This window comes from Monodon monoceros, unplaced genomic scaffold, assembly GCF_005190385.1.
Source record: "Monodon monoceros isolate NGI ecotype Baffin Bay Population unplaced genomic scaffold, NGI_Narwhal_1 Super_Scaffold_5, whole genome shotgun sequence".
NCBI classification, from domain to species: domain Eukaryota; kingdom Metazoa; phylum Chordata; class Mammalia; order Artiodactyla; family Monodontidae; genus Monodon; species Monodon monoceros.
The window spans coordinates 108333698-108348910 of NW_021703782.1; the positions used below are offsets into that span (position 1 = coordinate 108333698).

At 47.4% G+C, this 15213-nt stretch overlaps 1 protein-coding gene across 24 annotated transcripts in view; it reads left to right on the plus strand.

The window, feature by feature from the left end:
• Positions 1-1478: 1478 nt before the first annotated feature.
• PRRC2B (proline rich coiled-coil 2B) overlaps positions 1479-15213 on the plus strand; it is a 102366-nt gene continuing 88631 nt past the window's right edge. For 23 of the 24 annotated variants that reach the window (XR_003790711.1, XR_003790713.1, XR_003790712.1 and 20 more), the window contains exon 1: positions 14887-15074. The gene's annotated coding sequence lies outside the window, so the exon portion shown is untranslated. Of the gene's footprint in view, positions 1633-13805; positions 14001-14886; positions 15075-15213 lie in introns of those variants that run through there. The other variant, XM_029201990.1, reaches the window with a different exon arrangement.

Here is a 15213-nt window from a genome sequence, read left to right on the forward strand (position 1 = left end):
AAGTATAGTTGATTTACAATGTTGTGTTTAATTTCTGCTGTACAGCAAATTGATTCAGTTATACATATATATTCTTTTTCATATTCTTTTCCATTATGGTTTATCACAGGATGTTGAATATAGTTCCCTGTGTGATTTCTTTTTTTTTAAGAATAAAAATAAAGATGAATAGAAGGATCATAGTTCCCTCTCGCACCCCACTGGACCAGCTGGACTCCTCCCCAGGGTACTAGTGCCTCACTTTGGAGACTGTGCCCTACAACAATTCCTTTTGTTTGCGGAGGCAGGAGCGGGGCAAAGCTGGAGGCTCTGGAGAAAGACTGCCTAGAATGACCTCAGGCAAATCACTTAACTTCTGTGTGCAATTTCATCATCCTTAAAATAGGGGGATTGGGACTTCCCTAGTGGCAAAGTGGTTAAGAATCTGCCTGCAGGTGACACGGGTCCCAGCCCTGGGCGGGGAAGATCCCACATGCTGCGGAGCAACTAAGCCCGTGTGCCACAACTACTGAGCCCTCGTGCCACAACAAATGAAGCCCGGACACCTAGAGCCCATGCTACGCCACAAGAGAAGCCACTGCAATGAGAAGCCCGCACACCGCAACGAAGAGTAGCCCCCGCTCACTGCAACTAGAGCAAGCCGGAGCGCAGCAACGAAGACCCAACGCAGCCAAAAAAAAAATTAAAAATTAAAAATAAATAAATAAATAAAATAGGGGGATTAACAGTATTTATCTCATAGGCGTTTGGGGAGGATCCAGTGAGTTAATATAATATTAAAGTGCCTCGAACGATGCCTAACCAGCACACTCAAGCTCTTAAATGACGATGATGTCGGATGAGTAGGTGTAGTCTCAGAGCAGCTCCCTAGTGTTAAGCTGTCCTTACTTCTTTTCAGTTACAGCCTTTGGAGTTAGAATGATCTGGTTCCACATTGATTCTCCAAGCATGAGCCTTTCGCCTCATAAAATGTACTTAAACTTTATGAGCCTCTGTTTCCCTCTCTGTAAATGAGAGGTGATGTAACGATAAAATGACAACTGAATGTAACTTATTTATCACGGTGCCTGACATTTAGTAGATTCTCAGTAAAAAAAAAAAAAAAAAAAAAAGCTGTGGAGAGACTAATGTGTTTAGCAGTCCTCACTTCCTTTACCTCCAGGGCACTCCGCTAGACTACAATCCCCAACCTCCCCTCCCGGTAGGTGGGGCCACAAGACGGAGTTCTAGCCAATGGAATGTGGGTAGAACTGATGGCGCACACTTCCCGGTCTGCCTTTCTCTGGAGTGAGAGTGGAACAAGTAATAGCGGAAATAGTGATAGTGATAGCGGATGGAAGGTTCCCGAATCCCCACAGCACTACTTGGAACAGAGTGACTCAATCAAGAAAACCCACGTGGGAGAAGTAAAAAATAAACTTGAATTGAGATGCACCGGTAAAATGCGGGGGTTGCTTGTCACAGCCATTAGCCAACCTGACGCATAGCCGTTTCTCTTATTATTGTACTTTTTTTTTTTTTTTTGGATCTCTCAATACTTCTGACCTCACTTGGCACAAGATTCGTTGTACCTTTTGAAGGTATGCTGTTTGGTGATGGCATTTTAAATGTGTGCACGCTGCTCCTCAACAGGTTTGTAAACCCCTCTTTGAGCTGTTTCTTTTATGCACCCTCCCCCCAGCCCTATATCCACAGAGCCAGTTCCTCCAGCACCGCCTGGGGAATGATGAGAGTGTAAGTATCCATAGGTGGGTGCAAAGGTTGTTCCCTACTTCATCACATTCCTATTTCACCTATTTTTCTCCTCTCCTCTCCTCTCCTTTTCATGGGTTCCTTTTTCTTTTTTAATTTTTATTTTATATTGGAGTAGAGTTGATTTACAATGTTGTGTTAGCTTCCGGTGTACAGCAAAGTGATTCAGTTATACATACACGTATATCTATTCCTTTTCAAATTCTTTTCCCATTTAGGTTATTACAGAATATTGAGTAGAGTTACCTGTGCTATACAGTAGGTCCTTGTTGGTTATCTATTTTATATATAGTAATATGTATATGCTAATCCCAAACTCTGAATTTATCCCTCCTCCCCCCTACCTTTCCCCTTTAGTAACCATAAATTTGTTTTCGAAGTCTGTGGGTCTCTTTCTGTTTTGTAAATAAGTTCATTTGCATCACTTTTTTAGATTCCACATATAAGTGATGTCATATGATGTTTGTCTTTCGCTGTTTGACTTACTTCACTTAGTATGATCATCTCTAGGTCCATTTGTCTTGCTGTAAATAACATTATTTCATTCTTGTTTACAGCTGAATAATATTCCATTGTATGTAATTACCACATCTTCTTTATCGATTCATCTGTCGATGGACCCTTAGGTTGCTTCCATGTCTTGGCTATTGTAAATAGTGCTACAGTGACCATCGGGGTACACATATCTTTTCAAATTAATTGTTTTTTCCAGATACATGCCCAGGAATGGGATTGCTGCATCATATGGCAACTCTATTTTTAGTTTCTTGAGGAACCTCCATACTGTTCTATATAGTGGCTGTACCAATTTATATTCCCACCATCAGTGTAGGAGGGTTCCCTTTTCTCCACACCCTCTATGGATTCCTTTTTCATTTGCTCATTGAGTTAGCAAATGTTGATTGAGCTCCTTCGTACTCTGTGCCAGTGTGAGATTCAGGAATATAGCAGTGAACATGCAAACGCCATCCCATTCCAGAGGAGCTTACAGCCTAGTGGGCAAGTAAGACAACAAGCAGTATTTTGAATGTAAAACACTGGCCCATAAGCTCTGTGAGCATCATATCTTTCTTGTGAGCCTTGACATCCCTGGTAATGGTGCCTAACAAGCAATGGAGATATGGTGTTTGGAGGTGGGTATCAACAGGAAAGGGCTCTTAAAGAAGGTGATGTCCATGGGAATTCCCTGGCGGTCTGGTGGTTAGGACCCTGCTCTTCCACTGCAGGGGGCACGGGTTCAATCCTGGTCAGGGAACTAAGATCCTGCATGCTGCGCAGCACAGCCGAAACAAAATAAATTTAAAAATAAATAAATAGATAAATAATTAGCAGGGAACATTAAAAAAAAAAAAAAAAAGAGAGAGAGGTGAAGTCCAACCTGAGTCCTGAGGTTTGAGTAGGATTCCCCCGAGCAAAGGAGGTTGTGTGGGGCTGGGGACAGTTTCTTCCAGGAAGAGGGAACTGTTGGTACCAATTCTGCAGGCTATGACTCTGGAAAGTGAGGAAGTGAGAGATGAGCCTGGAGAGGTCAGTAGGGGTCAGATCATATTCCAGAAGGCCAAGGAGTTCGGCCCGAGGCATTAATGAACACCTGGGAAGACTAGCAGCTGGTGTTTCACTGGTGAAAAGAATGGGTATAACCTCAGGAGTGATCCAGCTTAGCTTCTCAGGGAAACGCCTGAGAGCAGCCTAGCTGCTCTAGAAGAACTTTGGCAGGTGTGGCCCCTGACCTGTGGGGACCCAGCCCAGGGCAGTCCAATTGTCTCATTATTTTTGCTGCATTTTGGATTCCACACCTGGGCCCCAGTGGCATGTCTTTCTACCTCTGGCTGTTGTTTGTGTCTTGTCCTCCACTGGCATGAAAAAGGCCTGTACACCCAGCCCTTGTGCGGGATCTTGGTTCCCCAACCAGGGACTGAACCCGGGCCACGGCAGTGAAAGCATCAAATCCTAACCCCTGGGCCACCAGGGAATTCCCCATCGTTCTTTATTTTTTTTTTTAAGATTTATTTATTTAATTTATTTTTGGCTGCGTTGGGTCTTAGTTGCGGTACGCAGGATCTTCCTTGAGGTACATGGGATTTTTCGTTGCGGCGCGAGGGCTCTTCACTGCGGCGCGAGGGCTTCTCTCTAGTTGTGGCGTTTGGGTTTTCTCTTCTCTAGTTGAGGCACGCAGGCTTAGCTGCCCCGCGGCAAGTGGGATCTTAGTTCCCTGACCAGGGATCGAACCCAAGTCCCCTGCACTGTAAGGTGGATTCTTTACCACTGGACCACCAGGGAAGTACCCCATCATTCTTAATATACCCTCTTTAGACCAGCCTTGCAATTAGCTGCTAACCCACTGGCCCAGGCGAATGGGACACATATGTCTTCATTGAGTTTGTTGGCTAGGAAATAACCAATAGATTTATGTAGGCAGCCTAGTTATTCAAACTTATTTCCAAAACTTTCTTAAATTTTCCTCTAATTAATTTCCTCTCTTCTTCTCAATCTAACTCTTGGCCAAAGATTTTTCTGCCAGACAGATTTAGTATGGCACAATGGTTTGAAGTCAGACAAAACTGGGTTTGACTCCTGATCTGGTCATCTTCAGCTGTGTTGGCTAGTTCCTTACCCTCTCTGATCCTTGCTTTTCACATCTGTCAAATGGGGATGCTAGACCCAATGAGACAATGTTTGTAAAATGTTTAGCACAACACCTCGCCTGTAGTAAGCCCTGTAGGTGGCAGCCACTACTCAAGATTCAAAAAGTGTTTATTGAGCACCTAGTAAGAATCATGTGCTCAAAAAGTAACTCTACATGAGCCTGCTTCTTCTGGGTAGATTTATCTGTTCTGCTTTAAAATTACCAGGAGAAGGACTTCCCTGGTGGTTCAGTGGTTAAGACTCCATGCTCCCCATGGAGGGGGCCCAGGTTTGATCCTTAGGGAACTAGATCACGAATGCTGCAACTAAAAGATCCCACACGCTGCAACTGAAGATCCCGAGTGCGGCAGCTAAGACCCGGCGCAGCCAAATAAATAAATAAATATAAAAAAAAAATTACCAGGAGAGAAACATGCTTAGGGAGATAATTTCCAAATTGTGGTCTACAGACCCCTGGGGGGGTCCTCTCAGGGAACTGCAAGGGTCAAAACCATTTTCGTAATAATACTAAAACATCATTTGCCTTTTTCACTGTGTAGACGCTTGTACGGTTGGTGGGTAAAACTGCTGGCCCCTTAGCATGAATCAAAGCAGTGGCTCTAAATGGTACTATTAGCCATTGCATTCTTTGTTGTTTTTTTTTTGTTTTTTTTGCGGTATGCGGGCCTCTCACTGTGGTGGCCTCTCCAGTCACTCCGCGGCATGTGGGATCTTCCCGGACCGGGGCACGAACCCGTGTCCCCTGCATTAGCAGGCAGACTCTCAACCACTGCACCACCAGGGAAGCCCCAGCCATTGCATTCTTCATTGCCATGCTCTTGCAGGAAAAAAGGAAGGCCGGTTCTACTTTAGAATGTCCCTGATGAAGGAGTAAAAATGATTTTATTAAAGCTTAACCCTTGAGGACATACCTTTTTAGCATCTTGTCCGACAAAATGGGAAGTACACAAAAGGCACTTTTCTGAGGTGTACCAAGGTACGGTGGTTGTCTCCAAGAAAAGGACTTGTATGACTCAGTTGCCCGCTGAACTAGCTGCTTTTCTCCGGGACCACCATTTTTAGCTGAAAGACAAACTATGGCTATTCAGACTGAGGTATAAAATAGATCTGCCATCCACTAGACTGCCCCTCAACCTGGCAGCCTTGTCATCGTTGGGGCATCTAAACCCACATGGGGACCCAGGAGCCTCCTCAGATGCCACAGGATGAAGGGTCGCTGGCTCCACAAACCCCACTTCCCCTTGGACCCAGACAAGTGAGCATTTTAGAAATAGAAGGAACTCCCTGGTGGTCCAGTGGTTAGGACGCCATGCTCTCACTGCTGAGGGCCTGGGTTCAGTCCCTGGTTGGGGAACTAAAATTCCATAAGCTGCAGCGCGGCCAAACAAAAAAAACAGAAAATGTGTATCTCCCTTAAAACCTAAATATCACCAGGAAGGTTGGAAATCTAAATGATAACGCACGTGAACAAATGACAGTAACATAACTGACCAGGATACCAGCAAAAATGCCATTTCAATTCGATTATTTTTATTGTGGTAAAACACACATAACATAAATTTGACCATTTTAACTACTTTAAAGTGTGCAATTTCGTGACATTTAGTACACTTGCCATGTTGTACAACCATCACCCCTAGTTCCAGAGCTGTTTCATCATCCCAGAAGGAAATCCCACAGCCATTAAGCGGTCAGTCCCCATCCCCCCTCCCCCCAGCCCCTGGCAAACACTAACCTGCTTCCTGTCTCTATGGCTTTGCCTATTTGGGGTATTTCGTATAAATGGAATTATATAATATATGGCCTTTTGTATGTGGCTTCTTTCTCTTAGCGTAAAGTTTTCAGGGTTCACCCATGTTATAGCACGTAACAGAACTTCTTTCCATTTTTTTAATTTTTTTAAGTTTTTTTAAAATTAATTAATTAATTTATTTATTTATCTTTGGCTGCATTGGGCCTTCGTTGCTGCGCGCGGGCTTGCTCTAGTTGCGGTGAGCGGGGTCTACTCTTCGTTGCAGTGTGCAGGCTTGTCACTGAGGTGGCTTCTCTTGTTGCGGAGCATGGGCTCGAGGAGCGCGGCTTCATTAGTTGTGGCACACGGGCTCAGTAGCTGCGACTCGTGGGCCGTAGATCACAGGCTCAGTAGTTGTAGCTCATGGGCTTAGTTGCTCTGCGGCATGTGGGATCTTCCCGGACCAGGGCTCGAACCCGTGTCCCCTGCATTGGCAGGTGGATTCTTAACCACTGTGCCACAAGGGAAGTCCTAGTACTTCTTTCCTTTTAATGGTTAAATAATATTTCAGTATTCTACCACATTTTGTTTATCCCCTCATCGGTTGGCAGACATTTGGGTTCTTTCTATCTTTTGGCTATTGTGAATAATGCTGCTATCAACATTCCTGTATACGTTTTTGTTTCAACCTCTGTTTTCTACTCCTTTAGGTATACACGTAGGAGTGGAATTGCTGGGTCATGTGATAATTCTATGTTTAACTTTTTGAGGAACCACCATACTGTTTCACATAGCAGGCACACCAGTTTACATTCCCACCAGCAATGTATGAGGGTTCCAGTATCTCTCCATCCTCACCAACACTTGTTATTTTCCATATAGCCATCCTAGTGCGTGTGAAGTTGTATCTCACTGTGGTTTTGACTTGCGTTTCCCTGATGGCTAATGATGTTGAGCATCTCTTCATCTGCTTATTGGCCATTTGCTTATCTTTGGAGAAACGTCTATTCAAGTCCTTTATCCACTTTTTCATGGGGTTGTTTGTCTTTTTGTTATTGAGTTGTGTTCTTTAGATATTCTGGATGTTAGACCCTTTTCAGATATATAGTTTGCAAATATTGTTTTCCCATTTTGGGTTTTCTTCTCCCTTTCATGATAGAAAGTTATATTTTAAAATCTATTATTTCTCCAGTACCTACATTTCTGGGATCCTGACACAGAGGGCAAGACCTGATTCCTAAATTCTCTTGCCAGTGACCTTCCTTTATTCTACCTTTATCCTCACCTCCCCGTCGCGTGTCATATCCCTCAGTTGGTATGGCTTCCCGGGGGGCTCCATGTTGAGGAAGATTCTGACATGGTTCCTTGGGAAGGAGGTCCACAATTTGGGAACTCTGCCATTGGTACAGAAGGGGAGCAGGTGGGATGCCTTTCTGGTACTCGCCATCCCATCCTTTATTTAGGAGCCTCCTTAGTGAGTTTTTTCTTTCCTTTTGCTTCCCAAGCCATATCCCTCAATAATTTTTCACTGCCTTTTCTCAGCCAAAGTTGCCAAGTTTTGTTTTCATGAAACAATATAATCAGGTAACTTTGAACTCTCATGAGGTATTTGACAATGTTAAAGAAATGCTGGGGGTTTTAGGTGTGATTATGATATCATGGTCTTGTGAATTTTTTTTTTTTTTTTTTTTTTTTTTGCGGTACGCGGGCCTCTCACTGTTGTGGCCTCTCCCGTTGCGGAGCACAGGCTCCGGACGCGCAGGCTCAGCGGCCATGGCTCACGGGCCCAGCTGCTCCGCGACATGTGGGATCTTCCCGGACCGGGGCACGAACCCGCGTCCCCTGCATCGACAGGCGGACTCTCAACCACTGCGCCACCAGGGAAGCCCCTGATTTAAAAGATCTTTACCTTTCTAGAGATATACACTGACATAATAATATTCCTTCTACTTTTATATACATTTGAAATTTTCAATACAAAATAAAATAATACAGGAAAACAATCACACCGAGTGCTGAGCAGAAGGAATGGAATGAGGTGCCCAACATCTTCCGCTGTGTAAGTTGGTGATTTCTTTTACTTGCCCGAAGTTGCCAAGTTTTAAGTCTTATCCTCACACTTCTTTTATTCCCCAGTCTTGGCTCTCTCCTTTTCCTGGGTCTTTCTCCTTAGAGGAAAATGGAGGGCACATTCCTAAGACTCAGGTGTGATGTGAAGAGAAATTGCCGGCATTCCCTGTCCTGAACTCCCTTTGGCATGAGCCCCTCAGAGGAGACCTTGCTTTTAAGCCCACCTGTGTCAGGTGCTGAGACCCAGATGCTGTCCACCTTGATGTGCGTGCCAAGGTCTGTGCTGGGCCGCCCTGCTGCCTGTTCAGATCCAAGTGTCGTATTTTTACCTCAAGGCTCCCATTCCTACTGGAATGCACATTCCCTGGGATGTGGCCACTTTTCTGATGGCCAGCAGCCAGCCCGTGGTCCCCTCCCAGTGCCCAGATGCTCCCATCTCCAGGCCTTTGTTCAAGAATGTCCTTCCCCAGTCTCCTCTGATGAAACTCCAGTCTTCCTTCAAAGCCTGGTGTCAAAAGCACCTGCCCCAAGAAGGCTCCCCCAGCCTCCCCAGCTGGAACCGATTTCTCCCCTGAATAGGATTCTTTTTTCCCTCCAGTTAAGATGACTACATTTTCTGAACTGTAATTGGGACTCACACTCTCTGTCATTAGTACAATTGCCTTTTGGAGAACAGGTGCAGAGAGTATGAAAGCAGGCCCATCCAGGAATCCTGGCACATTCGATCACTGCACAAATTGTAGGCCTCACATTCCTGGATTGTACTGCAAGTTACTGCAGTTCTGGGCCAGGAGGATGCACTAGACCAGCTCAGAGCCAGGCTCCAACGATTCAGACCCAGCTCGGGCCCATGCCTATGTAATAGGAAAGAAACTTTGTATTCTATTACAGGTTGATCACTAAAGGGATGTTGCCTGTAAGCTTAAATTATACATCATGGCCCATCTCTGGGAACCCTGCCTCCCAGGTAATGATCATTAAGCTAAAATATCTTTATTTAGCTCACAGGAAACATCCTGATCAGGCCCACCTGAGAATGACTGCAGGAAGGAAGAAATTAACACAACCCTCCTGGAGGCTGACCTGAACCAGGAAATATTGACTTTACTCCTTCCCCTTTCGGTATAAAAGAAGCCTGAATTCTAAGTCAGGCAAGATGGTTCTTTGGGACACGAGTCCACCATCTTCTCGGTCTGCTGGCTTTCTTGATAAAGTCGCTATTTCTTGGCCCAACAACTCATGTCTTGATTTATTGGCCTGTCTTGCCACAAGCAGTAGGAGCTTGGACTCGGTAACACCTGGAGGTAGTGAGAGCTTGATGAATCAGTTTTTATTATTGTTGGGTTTTTTTTTTTGAAAACCCCTTAACTTGAGAGTTTCTTGAACAGAGGGATGATTTATTTTTAATTAATTAATTAATTAGGCTGCATGGGGTCTTAGTTGTGGCACCGAGATCTTCGTTGCAGCACGTGGGCTCTCTAGTTGTGGCATGCGGGCTAGAGTGCATGGGCTTAGTTGCCCTGCGGCATGTGTGATTTTAGTTCCCTGACCAGAGATCAAACCTGCATCCCCTGCATTGGAAGGCGGATTTTTAACCACTGGACCACTAGGGATGTCCCAGATGATTTATTTCTCATCTTGCCATTTCTCAGCACTGTGACTGGTCTTGCCATACTAGATCTCAGTAAATATTTTTTGCAGTCAGATGGAATGTCTTCGTTAGACAGAATGAGTGGAGGTTTGGATAAGACATGGGGTGAGGAAGCACAGAAGGTCCTGAGAACCAGAAAGATTATCTACAAATAATCTGCCATCAGTCTTCCCCTCTCTGTACACATATGCTGCTCCTTCCATTGGCAGTGGGGGTGGGGGAGTTCTGAGGTAGCCCTGTGACTCACTTTGACTGACAGAATGCACTCCTAAGAGGCCTGTCAGCTTCCACGTACATTCCTTTGGAAGCCAGTTGCCATGCTATAAGGAAACCCAGACTGTTCTGCTGGAGAGAGAGGCCACAAGGAGAATCCTGGAGCATGAGACACCTCATGGTGGAAGAGACAGTGCAGCAGCATGAGTGACCCCTGTCAATACAAGGTGGAAGAGAAGACCCTTCCAAAACACCACAAAGTGGTGAGAAATTACAATTTGTTGTTTCAAGCCACTAAGTTTTGGGGCTGTTTGCTACATAGCAAGTGATCACTGACAAGGGAAGCTCCAATGTGTCTGAGATGAAAAAGGAATAACAGTAAGAACCAACATGTGCTGAATGCCCACTAGATGCCAGCTTGTGCTAACAGCCAATATACGTCATCTCATTCAACTTCTCACGACAGACCTCTTCCCCAATTTTCAGAGGCTCAACAAATCAGAGGCACTTGTCTAAAGACACACAGTAAATGAGGATAGAGACAGAATCTAACTCAGGTCCGTCTGACTCCAACTCCTGCACTTTTTTAAAACCATGGTTCCATGCTGGGGGCAAGTCCAGGGGAAAGGCATAGACCCAGTGCCTGATTCCGGCTTTAGCTTGGACACCCACTGAGGAGGTGAGCTGAGGTGAGCTGGCTGGGCCTCTGTGCTTTCTGGAGCCTGTGGGTGGTGTGCATGGCCATGCTGTGGACAAGATGCAGGCTCTGAGTGGTTGAAGGGAGGCTTGGCCTTGAAGCTAGATGGGGCCCCCAGGAGAGGCTGCGGGGGCTGCCCCCAGGCTCTAGGCTGGACCAGCGCTTTTAAGGCTGGCTCCCTATTTGTGGTCAGTGTCTAGTGGTCCTCCACTTCCCTTCCCTTCAGTTGGACACTGATTTGCCAGAGCTTTCTGAGGTCTGGATGGCCAGAGAGGCTCTCCTATCCATCTGACAGCCAGGCGGTGGTGGGTGAAGATCCGGTAGCCTCAACCGATTGATCTGTAAAATGGGGTTGATGATAGACCCTAACTCACAAAATCATGGTGAAGAGCCTGGGATATACAGAAAGTGGGTGCAGCCACAACAAACCCTCAACAAATGTGCGTTCTCCTTCCTACTCAGCTCTGTCACCAGCTCCCTGTGGGAACTCAGGCAAATCACTGAATCTGTGTTTTCATTTCCTTACCTGAAAGTGCTCAATAAAAGGGGAGTATTCTTGATGGAGGGATGAAAGAAACCCAGCAAAATCTTAGACTCTCCAGGCAGTGGATTGATGAGGGAAAGCTTTTCTGGCTTTCTTTTGAGGCCAGGACTGGACAGAGCACTAGCAGAGGTCAAATTCTTTCTCTGAGAGTCTCAAGATTCTCTCTCCCTTCATTTTTTTTCTTGTTTCATTCAATCATCTTTCATGAAGCACCTACGAAGTGTCACAGATTGTGGTCCAGGTGCTGGGGAAATAAAAAATGAATAATTCAGTGAGTCTATTTGGATGAGCTCCTAGTCTTGTAGGGGACACAGATATGTATAAAAATGACGACCATCGGCAAGACTGGGGCTGTGATCGAGGGAATGTCGGAGTGTCCAGTGGGGGCTAGAGAAGAAAAAAGCAGAGAAAGAGAAAGAAAGAGAGAGAGAAGGGAGGGAGCATAAAGGGAGGCAAATTTCCAAAGGAGTGAAAGGAAAAATAAGACCTGAATCTGACCAATGACGGGGCTTCCCATATTCCACGTGAAATTAATGCAAAGGAGATCCATATCTAGCCATAACATGGTTTTAAAAAAGAAAATCATGAATAAAGAAATATATTTAAAAGTATTTTTTTAAATTAATTTATTTTTGGCTGCATTGGGTCTTCGTTGCTGCACGCGGGCTTTCTCTAGTTGTGGTGAGCGGGGGCTACTCTTCGTTGCGGTGCACGGGCTTCTCATTGCAGTGGCTCCTCTTGTTGCGGAGCACGGGCTCTAGGCGCACGGGCTTCAGTAGTTGCAGCTCGCGGGCTCAGTAGTTGCACCTCGCGGGCTCTAGAGCGCAGGCTCAGTAGTTGTGGCACACGGGCTTAGTTGTTCCACGGCATGTGGGAATCTTCCTGGACCACGGCTCAAACCCTTGTCCCCTGCATTGGCAGGAGGATTCTTAACCACTGTGTCACAAACAGGAAAGTCCCAAGAAATATATTTATAAGTATTATGCAAAAATATTAAATTTCAATGTAACAAAAAACAGTGATCACATTTTGGGACAAATAAAATTATGTATTCAAGAAATCTGTAATTTGCTGTGAGAGGTAGATGAAATTCTCCCTTGGGCTCAGTTTGGGGGTCCAAAGAGATTTCTCCACTCACAGGCAGAGCTGCAAGTTTCCTGATATGTAAAAGCAGCAGAAGAAAAAAAGAGCCTAAACTGAACAAACTCTTGCCCATTGGTTCATGCCAGCTCTCCCCAGCTTTGCCCTGCTCGGTGCACTCATTCCATACCTCCTTTCAGTGTTCCAACCCTGGGTAGTGCTGTTTACTTTTTAATAACTTTAATGAAATGAAACCATCTCCTTGAATGTCCCTCTTTACATCGCAGGCAGTCTCTTGGAGCTAAATGACCCCAAGGTCCAGCCTTGGTCCAGCCTTCATGCTCTGCTCTCTTCCTCCTCTTTCCTATCTCTGTCCTCTCTGGGTCCTGAGTTCTGGGAGAGCTTAGACGCGCACCTTCACAGTCCTAGAGAAATCCCAGGTGCCAGCCCCGGTTGACAGCATCAGATCACAGACAACAGCCCCCCTACCTGCCCCAGCATCTTAGCCTTGTTTTCCCCAGGAAAGGCTCAAACGTCAGAGTAGCACTGCTGGGTTCAAATCCTTGCTCCACCACCCATGCCATTAGTGACCTTGATTTCCTTAACCCTAAAGTGGGAACAATAATAACTGTCTCCCAAGCATTGAATTATCTCTTGTAAAGTGCCTAGCAGCCTGCCCAGCTGGGAAAAGTGCTCAATAAACAGTACCCATCATCGTGGCTGTTGTCACCCCAGAGAAGTGCAGAATGAGAATGATTTCCTGAATCCGTGACGAAACCTGGGGTTTGTGGTACAAGTGAAGCACCCGCTGCCATTTAAGTTCCACGGACTTAGCAGCCTTTGCTGTCCCCAGAGGGCGTCACTCCCCTTCTCGATCTGCCACCAGAGCAGAACACTTGTCCACTTGACTTTCTCTCTGCTTGCCATCTGTAATATTTCCTCACCTGTCTTTCAGAGCACTCAAAGCCCTCCAAACTTTTCATCTTTTTTTTGGTTCTCTCTCACCAGATAATAAAAAGAGGTAACCTCCTGGTTCTTAAAGAGTTCCAGAGTCCCTTACATCCCAGCCAACAAGGTCAAGGGCCAGACACTCATTCCTCCATTCAACAATATTCAAATATTAAAAAAATTATTTATTCATATTTATTTATTTATTGGGCTGTGTAGGGTCTTAGTTGCGGCATGCGGGATCTTCTCTAGTTGCCCCATTGCATGTGGGCTCTTAGCTCCCAGACCAGGGATGGAATCCGCATCCCCTGCATTAGAAGGTAGATTCTTAACCACTGAACCACCAGGGAAGTCCCCAACTACATTCAAACATTTATTGAGCGCCTACTGTGTGCCAGGCACATTGCTCAGTGCTAACCATAACCTTAACCGTAGTCCTACTCGGGCTGAAATGGGTTAACTTTCCTCCCAGGTCTGACTGTGTGGCCTCAGGCAAGTTACTTAACCTCTCGGAGTCTCCATTCCTCACCTGTGAACTGGAAAAATAATATCTGCCACTGAGTTGGGATTAAATGAGACCAACCACTCCCCTGCGGCTGGCGTTCACCGTTGGTGTTTACGGTGTATATGGACAATTGCCAGAAATGATTTGGATTCCAGGCTCCAGGTACGTTTCTTTTTGTCTTTGCTTTTTCAAATCGTTTGTTTTCCTAATTGCCAAAGCATCTAGAATTAAAAAGTGAGTATCCCCCTCAGCCCTCGCGACTTCACACCGCAGAGGTAACCAAGAGCAGAGCGCATTCTCCCTGACCTTTTGTCTTGCATTCACACAAATACACAAACACTCAAGGGAATTGGTTTATTACGTTTCATCTTACGAAAATGGAATAAAGTATCTAGACTGTGCAACAACCTTGCTTTTGAAGTAACAATGTATTATTACTTCAGTTTCCTTTCCGTGCTTACATCAAATACGTATTTTAACAAGATCCGGGCTCACGGTCTGGCAGCAGGCGCTGCGGTTCTGCAAGGGGAGGGGGCGGAGATCCGGGCTCTCACCCCTCCCTTCCCAACCCTCCCTGCGTCAGGGCCTCACCCGCCCCGGCCCCCTCCAGCCTAGCCCCCCTTCTTCCGGACCTCTCTCCCCGCCTCTCGCCCCAACCCCCTTCACTGGGCCTCCTCCCCTTCCCCGCCCCCCCCACCCCACGGATCCCTCCCCCTTCTCTCCGCGGGCCCCTTCTAGGGCCCCCACTCCGGGTCCTCTTCCCAGGCCCCTTCTCCCGGCTCCGTCCCCTGGGCCCTCCAGTCCCCCCTCCGGGCCCCTCCCGCGAGCCCTCCCCCTCCCAGGTCCCCCATCTCTCATACCCCTCCCCCTCCCGGGACCCCAGCCTCCTCACGGGCCCGGGGGCGGGGCGGGCGTCGCGGATCCCGGGAGGCGCGGCAGGGGGCGCTGCGCTGGCCGAGGCGCGGCTGCGGGCGGCGGCGGCGGCGCCAGGAGGAGGCGGGAGGACGCGGGGGCGGTGGCAGGCGGGGGGCGGGGAGCCGAGCGCGAGAGGGAGACGAGCGGCTAGACATAGGCTCCGAGGCTCCAGCGAGCGAGCGACGAGCGAGCCCGGGAGGGAGGGAGCGAGCTAGCAGCCGCGCCGCCGCCTCGCAATCCGCCGCCATCCCGCCGCCTCCGCGCCCGACCGCCGCCCGACCGCCATCGCCCGGCCCAGTCGCGCCCGCGGAATCAGACCAGGTGGGCCTGGGGCGCGGAGCGGCGCGGGGCCGGGGCGGCGGCGGCGGCGGCGGCGGGCGCGGCGCTAAGATGGAGGCGGCGCGGCCCGGCCGGCTTTGTCTCGGCGGCGGCTGACTGACAGCGGCGCCCGGGCCCGGCC